Here is a 10,034-nt window from a genome sequence, read left to right as displayed (position 1 = left end):
GTGGGCCTGGAGGGCCGGCCGCGGGCTCTCCGGGCCACGGAGGCGGCGGGCAGCGGTGGTGCCACGTGGCGTGCTGCCACTGGCTGCGGGCGCGGCGGCGGTGGCGGGCGGACGTGTCCGTCGGCGGTGGAAGAATGTCCGGCGGCGGCAGGGGCTATTTCTAGGGTTTCATCCGCGAATTGTGAGGAGGGGTGCACATATTTATACATAGAAGGAGCTAGGAGAGTCCAAATGGAGTGCGGTTTTCGTCCACGCGATCGTGATCGAACGGCCGAGAGGATGGAGGGAGTTTGGATGGGTTTTGGGCCACTTTGGAGGGGTGTTGGGCTGCAACACACACGAGGCCTTTACGGTTCCCCGGTTAACCGTTGGAGTATCAAACGGACTCCAAATGCACGAAACTTGACAGGCGGTCTACCGGTGGTGTACCAATGTCGCTTGGCAAATCTCGGTCCATCCCGAGAAAGTTTAACACCCGCACACGAAAAGAGACAAAAGGGGGCGCCGCAGGACGTAGGAGCGCCGGATTGCAAAACGAACAACGGGAAAAATGTTCGGATACATGAGACGAACACGTATGCAAATGCGATGCACATGATGACATGATATGAGATGCATGACATGAACAAAATGCAAAACGAAGACAAAACCCAACCATGAGGGAAATCATAATTTAGGGCCGAAAATGGCAAGAGTTGGAATACAAATATGGTAAGTTACATACGGAGTGTTACACGACGCCTCCCCTTGCACGCCGCCGCTCGGCCCTCCCCTTGCGCGCCGGCGGTCGCCCCTCCCCTTGTGCGCCGCCGCTCGACCACTCTTGTTGCGCGCCGGCAACCGGTCCCTCCCCTCACGCGCCGTCGACCGGCCCCTCCCCTTTTGCGCCACCGACGACCCCTCTCAGACCGCACCGCCGACCGGCCCCATCTACCCAAGCGCGACGCCGCCGCCCCCCTCTCCCTGAGCACCACCACCGGCCCCCTCCCCCAGCGCGTCGCTGAGCGCCCCATCTACCCCCACTACCGCTGCCGCGTGTCCCATTCCCTCGCCTTGGGATAGCGCCCTAGATGGCGCAACTCCAGCTGCACCATTGTGGTGGAGGCGCGACGCCGTCTTCGAGATGCTCCATCAGCTTCTCCTCCTCCTCTTGGTATACACTGAACACCAGTTCGTCGATAGGCTCCCGGGAGGTTCAAAACATTTCACTTCACCATTTTATGTTTTCTCAGTTCATCTTATAAAAAAGCAGAAATAATTATTTGTCATTATGTGTCATTCACGCAAGTTCAGGTATACATGCTGCACAAGTTCAAAAATCAGAAGAAACAAAGCTCAAACCAAGTTTAAAAATGGTTTCCTTAATAAATTAGTTGGTTTTGGTTAATTCGTTGTTATGGATAGTACAAATGCACATTGTTGTGTAGTACATCTGTATTGTGATTGTAATTGTTTTTTGGAGTTTAGAAAAAGATAACAAAAGGGTACATAAAAGAACCCAAAACATTCGGCAGTTTTGGAAGCCCAACTTTCAGTTCAACATGTTTTCTATCATCAGCACATTAAGAACCCCAGAAACGGTTCAATGTGTGTGTTGAAAAAATAGTCTGACTATATACAAAAATTGATTATGTCGCTACTTATCGTGCTCTGTTCCATCTCCTCAATTACTGATGATGCATCAACTCTCTCATGATTTGGTGTTCTTATTCATCTACAGATTCTGCTCATATTGACTGTTTGTACTGCATGTATGTATGAGTTCAATGTTTTGAGTTTGCTTTGTTTATATTACTTCCAACTCTAAAGCTTGACATGCATATTTGGGGATGGGATTTTCAGGTACTAGTTTGGAATTGTAGCTAACCCATACTAAAAATGTTTCAGCATCTCAACGAATAGCTCGATTTCACTAGTGTCCTATTTTGCTGTCGATCCCGTCCTCGGCGTCCATGAGCGAGCACCCCGTATCCGGCGGTGAGTTGAAGGCCACCCGTGATCCCTGCTTCCCGTCATCATCTCCACCTCATTGAGTTCACTGCCGAGAACAAGCACGGCCACACCTACAGTTCCTGGTGGTTGCCTTGGCCACCCTCAGCCACGAGCTCGTCCACCATGGTTATTAGCAGCCGTCCAAGTGGAGCGCGGACATCAGTCCAACTAGAATCACGGCCACCATCTTCACCAAGCGCTGCATAGCCGTCAAGTCGAGCACATACAACAGTCCAAGGTGATGCGTGATTACTGATGGATTCAACATCTTTTTATTAGTTTGAATTCTGCAAGTCTCAATTCTATGGAAGCTTGCCGGCGATGCGGCCAGCATGCTTTCGGCAATAGTGGCACCACAAACAGCATTGGCAGCCAGCACACGCACTACATGCTCGACTGCTGCACACTGCCGCCATGGACGTAAACTACACATATTTTTTAGCAGTTTGGCAAAATAGAAGTTTGATATCAGTTCACCCTTGAGAGGTAGTAAATGCGGAGCAGAAAAATTGTAGCAGTTCAGCAAATAACTTTACATGTACAAACGCTTCAGCAATCATTACAAGGCCACTTGATTTACTGTCTAATCTTGGAGATAAAATCCACTATCCTAAGTTTGCGATGGCAGGTCACTCGTGTGGAGGATCCACGGCATATGTTTCAGAAGATCAGTACCATCGTTACAAACGGAACAGTACCATCATTACAAAAAGGTAAGAACTAATTGCGCGTGAAAAGAGCTGTTATCTCTGAAATTCTGGAAGAGTTCAGATAGACTGCGGGTTAATGAAGTCCGTCAGGTTCTTTGATTTTATACATAATCAAATCCTTGGATCTCAGGAAGATATAAAGTATATGCACAAGATGGATTTGGGATGCATACAAGTTCTCATTTCTTGTCCACAACTTATTCCCTGGTAAGTACTAGTAGTGTACAAGTGTATGCAACTAAAAGTAGACCGTAATTCCTTTTTGAATAATTCTGATTCTTGGTACCACATTGTGTAGATGTAATAGGACAGACAAACCCTGAGGGCATGGACTACTAGAACAATTTGATAGACGAGCTGATACTACATTGGTATATAAATTGTTACTGTCCTATCCCGATTTGTTGATGTGAGATTGAATTGTACAAATAATATTGGTCTCTCAAATATTGGCTAATCCAACTACTTGTTCTGTCATTTTGGTACGAATACAGCCTCACCCAACACCCCCCAGCGAGTCGCCACCCAACCCCTTCCTCCACAGCTCACCTCCTTTGCCTCCACCCCCGAGGTCCTTCCTTGCAAGTCCACGTCGGAGCGCCATCTTCCGCAGTGGAGCGGATGACCAGGGACACGAGTCCTTGCTGGAGCGCTCCTCCTCAACCAGCAGTAGGTGCCTCTTCTCTCTCTCAACCGGCAGCAAGTTCCCTTCCCCCATACATTTTTTTCTAGATCGTGTGCTCCTCCATAATCAAACCTGACGCTGGCCTCGTGGTGCACTTGTGATCTACACATGTTTGTCTTAATGCCTAAAGTGGAGAAGAACATGTTTCCGATGTCAAACATCAGTAGATTACAAATGGGTCACTATTTATTCTTTCCTCAGTTCATAGAGATTAATGGGAATTGTTGGATGTGTGTTGGAGAAATAGTTCAATTTTACATATCATACGAAGAAAAGAACATGTTTCTTATAGGAGAAAAAACAAAAACACTATTAGCAACTCACAATGTATTCTACCATCAGTTCACACAGAAACAAAAAATAGGGCGGGTGTGTGTTAGAGAGAGAGAGAGAGAGTTCAATGTCTCACTATTTTCACTTGCCCAGGAAAAAAATGCTTTGTTGCAGATTAGAAATATTGATTTTTTTTGTCTGATTGAAATTTGAACTGTATCCTTCATATATTATACAAACAATACACATATTAGAAAATAATCTATTGCATGTGATAGTTCATCTGGTTTGTACGATCTTTTTACCTATATTGCTCCATTCTTTTCCTTGCAGATCATGATCTTGAGAGGATCGCTGTCGAGACAGAAGGTGATTGTTTTTACATATATTGCTTTAATAGTTCTTGCACTTTCCTCCATTTTCATGTGACACATGTTAGATTGCTCTCAGTATTTGATGTATTTCATGCAACACTTATTTGATTGCTCAAGAGAAGTGTTATTTATTAGTGAATTTTCTTTTAGTGTAGAAGTTCAATATGTATTTATATCAACAGTTGAATGAACAGTACAATCTATTAGAAAATAATAGATGCATGCATGCAAGATAATGGATGTTTCATAACTCTCTCCCACGCTAATAACTTGTCACAATTATCGGATCGGTGCATGCATGCAAGATAGATCTGATTACAGGAATAGTATATCATAGTCATTAAGTTGTTTCCAAAAATATCATAAATCCGGATCCTGAGTTTGTCTCTCCTAAATGACGAATCTACCCTTTAAATAAGGTACTCCCTGATTTTCGGTTGCAGTACTCCTTAATGCTTACAATGGAGTACCCTTCAAGTATATCCGTTGGATCTGAGAGAATGAATGGACCATATTAAACTAAGGGTACTGTAAAAGAACTCCTTTTTTACATATATTGCTTTAATAGTTCTTCCACTTTCCTCCATTTTCATGTGACACTTGTTAGATTGCTCTCAGTATTTGATGTATTTCATGCAACACTTATTTGATTGCTCAAGAGAAGTGTTATTTATTAGTGAATTTTCTTTTAGTGTAGAAGTTCAATATGTATTTATATCAACAGTCGAATGAACAGTACAATCTATGCGTTAAAACATAACAGATCAGTTCATTGTCAGTACAGGCTCTGAAACTGCTCAGTACAGGTTGGGGAACATTTTTGGAATCACGGATATATAGCGGTTGCTTCCAAATGAATTTGTCGTTGCTAGTACATTTTTGGTAGCAGATGCTTCCAAGTGAATTGCCGTTACTACTATCTACGATGTTGCTGCCATGTTTTGTTTTTCTTTGAATTTACTATGTGACCACTGCTCATGGTAACATCAAACAACAAATTTTATATGCCTGGCATGTTTGATCTGATTTGACTCCATGACCATAGTGCAAAACAAAAAACTATAGTATCCTTGCTAGCTTGCAGCTGTAATTTTGATTGCACAACAGTTTAATTGCATCGCCATCTCCCGGTGGGGCTCTGCTGTCGGAGCACCCTGGCCGTTCACAGCCACCACTCCAGGCCGTTCAACGCCACCACCCCTGGCCGTTCATTGCCAGCAGCACCCTGGATCCCACCCCTCACCCTAGTTGTTTCAGTTATCGAGTGAGTTTTAGTCCAACTTGAGCTCCTTGAGATGATCATATAATTAACTTCAAAATTATTACATGGTCCATGTATTTTACAACAAGTCCATGTAGTACTACATGGGAAGTACAAAAATTACTTCTAGTGAGAGTTCATTTAAATCTACAGGGTCCAGTCCCATATATCTTTTAACCAAGTTCATGGTGTAGCCCAGGGTGCTCGTCCGCGATCACAAGAAGCAGGCCATCGAGAAGGAGTTGGGCGACATGGTGCAGCGGTGTGGCCAGTTCAACCACCTAGCTAATAGATCATGTTTTTCTCTCTTTTGCCTATGTCTCTTAGTGTGTTACCCCTTCTTATTTTCATATAGCATATTTTGAACATCAGATGCTTTCAAAAATGTGTCGCGCAAGTTCAAGTATAGCCGCTGCAGGAGGTCAAAAATCTGAACAGTTTAAGCTCAACCCAATTTCAAGAACTGTTTCCTTTATAAATTGTTTGAAGTTTGTGATTTTGGCTCATGGCAGGAGCTCGTTGACGATGAAGGATGTGAAGCTTCACCACCATTCACAACTCCAGTATGGTCCAGTTCGTCATGAGGATCTGGAGCTTCAACTTTTTCAGTTCATCTTTCATATGCTTTTTAGTACATCTACTTCCTCATCGTAAATCCAATTTCCCTTTTATATTTCCAGCTTCCTATAGAACAAACGTGTGCTTGTGGTTAAGCATGAGAAATGAGCCTCTGTAATGTCTCTTGGTTTATCAATTTGTAGAGAAAAACATGTACTCCTTCCGTCCGAAAATACTTGTCATCAAAGTGGATAAAAATAGATGTATCTAGAACTAAAATACGTCTAAATACATCTCCTTTCATTCATTTTGATGACAAGCATTTCCGGACGGAGGGAGTACCAAAGTCAAATTCTCAAAAGAAGGCTCTTCTTTGCATCTTTCAGTGCTCACTTAGGTTGGCATCAAATTATTTGTTTCTTCTGATGATGTAAAACTAGAATTTTGGGTATATCTTTTGGTGCATATTTCTATCTATATAGAACTTATATGTTACATTTTCTTGAGGGTGCATATTTCTATCTGTATAAAACTTATATGTTACATTTTCTTGAGAAAAATGGATGCAGCATTCACAACCGTTTTGGATAACTAAGTAGAATGACTAGTACTGAGAGCAAGTATTTTACAAATGTACATAGTATGATTTTATTAATGGATAAGGACATGAAATCATATCTTGCTTCAAGTTTGAGCACATGACTATTTTGTATCTTTACTGTTTCTAATAGCAAGTTCTGCAATTGATCCGTCCAGATGAAAGAAGGAAATCAGTCCAACAGGCGCATCTAAAGTGACATGTCGTGCACCGCCCACTCGTCCTCAAGCTGCACGTCGTGTCGTGCCGGCTTGCCATCAACCACAATTGTGGCTCAACCCCCACGGTGCTTCCACGACCACCGCATGCAGCCTCCCTCTATTGTTGCCCTCACCATGCTCTCCTGCGTATTGGCGGCCTCGACGAGCTGACTAATTGGTTGCCCCTCCTGCGTGCTGCAGTACGCCGCCGAGCTGGTCACCATTTATATTTTTGTTTTAAGTTCATTTGTGTTCTTGTTGTCAGGTCGCCTGCAAATTTGTTATCGTTGTTAGTTCGTGTGTGTTCTTGTTGTTAGGTCCTGTGAAGTTTGTTATCAGTTCGTGTGTATTGTGTTTCTTTTGTCGCTTCATTAGTACATATCCACCTACAGCCGTTTAATGATGTAAGCCATGCAAGTTCGAAAAGATATGGATAAAACAATGGTGGTGGTGAAAAGAATACAGCCCATTCAATGATGCAAGCCACGCAAGTTTGAAAGGATTCACATCAGTACAAACTCTAGAGGGCATGTATATTATTTGCCCACGGAAATTCAAAATGGTAAAAGTCCAAGATGTAAAATGAGAGAAGCCCAGACCATCGTTGAAGTTGAAAAAAAAGAAACACACAAAACATTTTCTTTGTTTTAAGAAAATGTCATTCAGTTCAACGATATAAACCAGGTAAGTTCGAGGATGATGGTACCACTATGTTGAGCAATGAATAAAGGAGGAGATATTTGTCAAAAAAAAGGGGGGGGGGGTATGTTGCTACTCTTTTGAAAGAAAAAAAGGAATTCTCGTGAAAACACGCTCAGTACAAAACCATACAGACATCAGTGCATGTACTCCTTTTTTGGAACCTTCCTAAATTACTCTATGAAAAATACATCAGTACAAACACACACACATATCAGTACAAATACTCTGTTTTTTTACAGGAAAACAACACGACGTGTCTCACCGTATTCGAAATTACTCATCAACGATTGCGAATTTGAGAAAACGTTCAACATGACTAAGTTTTGCATTTTTGATAGCTATCTAACGGTATATTATTTGCCCATTTCGACAAACTTTTAAAAAATCGCATTCAAAATCAAATTTGACTGTATTCGAATTCATTTTTAAAACGTAAGGAATTAGGAAAACATTTCTATACGAACAAGTTGCGCATTTTCCATAGCTTTCTAACGCCGTATTATTTGCATCAATCCAACAAACAGTTTGAAAAAAGGTGAAAATACATTTCGCCTAGAATTTCACTGTTTTTCAAATTATTTTTAAATTGTATATAATTTGAAAAGACAGTAGATACATGGAAGATGCAGATTTTTACCAGCTTTCCAACGCCATCTTATTTGCTCAATTCCGACAAACGTTTGAAAATTGAGTCCAAAATACGATTCGCGTTTTCGGTTGGTTTTTTCAAAACAGCTCTTAAACCGTGCTGATTTTTGCAAAAAAAATTCTATATGACCGTAATATAGATGTCAAGAGCTTTCCAATGATATATGACACGCCCCATTCCGACGAAAAGACGATCAGTTCGATGAGATGAAAATCATCAGTATAACCGCGTGAAACCATTAGTTCAAGTAGGGTAACAGAATAATATTCTGTTACGCGAAACAGAATAGCCTAGATATATATACTCCAGCAATTTTTGGCCATTTCTGGTCGATCCCCTAAACTTAAAGTTTTAAACTTCAATTTGATCAAGTTCAAAGCAGGTTCAACTGAAAGTAGCATGCATTCAAACCTAAACATAGAAAGTTTTGCATAACCGAACATAAAACATAAATTTAAACTAAGCTAAACTACTTTCGGTCGAAGTGGAGGTCGAGCCAATCCTTCCTCGTCAGGTACGGTGTGCCGCGAGCCGGGTCCGGGCCGGTGCCGTCGTCGGGGTCGTTGGGGAAGACACTCCTCCACTCGCCAATGTCGATCTCCTCGTCCTCGCCACCCACCTCAACGCCCACCGCACCGTCGTCCTCGCCGCCTTCGACCTCATCATCGGAGGAGAGCATGATAACCTCGTCGCCCTCCGCGCCGGCATAGATCACCCGCTCCGCCTCCATGAGCTCCGGGTGCTGTCGGCGAAGCTCTTGCATGTAGGCCTCATCGGCGGCCTCGACCACGAGGCGCTCCCATGCCTCGCGATCCTCCCGCGCCATAGCCGAGCTCACCACCCTGGCTCCGGCGGAACAAGGTCGACAGGACGTGTGCCGAAGGGAAATTGTGCCTAGCCGTCGCGCCATGGTAGCGGTCGTACTCCATGGATGCGAGCTCGGTCGTGTGGAAGCTACCGAGCCACCGGTGTGGGTCTCCCGATCCGTAATCTCGGTGACCCACTATAAGACCCCGAGAATCATGCTACAGTAATCTCCCCTAATGATGGCCATGTCATCATGATTACTAAGCAAATTGCCACTTGTCCATATTCAAACTCAAATTCAAATTTAAATTGCAAGTGAAATTATTATTTCTTCAAACAGTAAAAGTAAAATGTTTGCATTATTCTATAAATTCCCCTGATCATTTGTCATGTTGAAACCAACATCATCTGACTCACCAATTAATCCCTAGTAAAGTATAAAGTGGTCTGAAAACAACAAAAATGACCTTTTCAAAATAATCAAATGTTTATGTATTTCCATTTGACTTTAAACTTTGTGAGCATCATCATATCATTGTGTGGCATTTATGTGCTAGGTTCATATTTTACTAAAATCATTTAGTGCCTCAAATAAATAGAAAATAGTGTCTAAAATAGAAAAGAGTAAAGGAAAAAGAGAAAAAGAATAAGAACTAATGTCTCATGTGCACTTTGGCCCACCATTAATAGTACATGGCCCAACCCAGCTGGGTCTTCCCTGATCTTTGGCTACAGTAGGAGGAGGGGGAAGCCGTGGCGGCCATCCCACGGCCATGGCCACGTGCCGGCCATCCCCTACCTCCCCAACGTCTACAAAACACCAACGCAAACCCTAGGCTGCTCTCATCCATTCCCCCCTCTTTTCCCCATCACCTCCCTCCTCATCCGCTTGAAATCGAGATCGGGCTCGATGCGGTGACCGCCCTCGTCGTTGTCATTGCCGCGGCCACCGTCGTCTCCGTCGCACGGGAAGGTGTCCAAGAGCATCGCCACGGTCGACTTCGTACGTCCCGGGGACCGAATCAAGCCGACGCTCCGCATAGACGACGCCTTCGCCATCTTCTCCGAGCTCGGCCACCACCACATCGCGGTCGATTCATCGGTTTCCGGCCATCCCCGAGCTCGCCGTCCGCTCTGTTCGAATCACCGTGAGCTCCTCCCTTGGGTCCCCCTCCCCCCTTCGATTTGTAGGCCGTAGGCCGCCGTCTCCGTCGAGCCTGAACCC

Source organism: Triticum dicoccoides, chromosome 6A (genome assembly GCF_002162155.2).
Source record: "Triticum dicoccoides isolate Atlit2015 ecotype Zavitan chromosome 6A, WEW_v2.0, whole genome shotgun sequence".
Lineage (NCBI taxonomy): Eukaryota > Viridiplantae > Streptophyta > Magnoliopsida > Poales > Poaceae > Triticum > Triticum dicoccoides.
Note: the sequence above shows the minus strand (reverse complement) of the source record.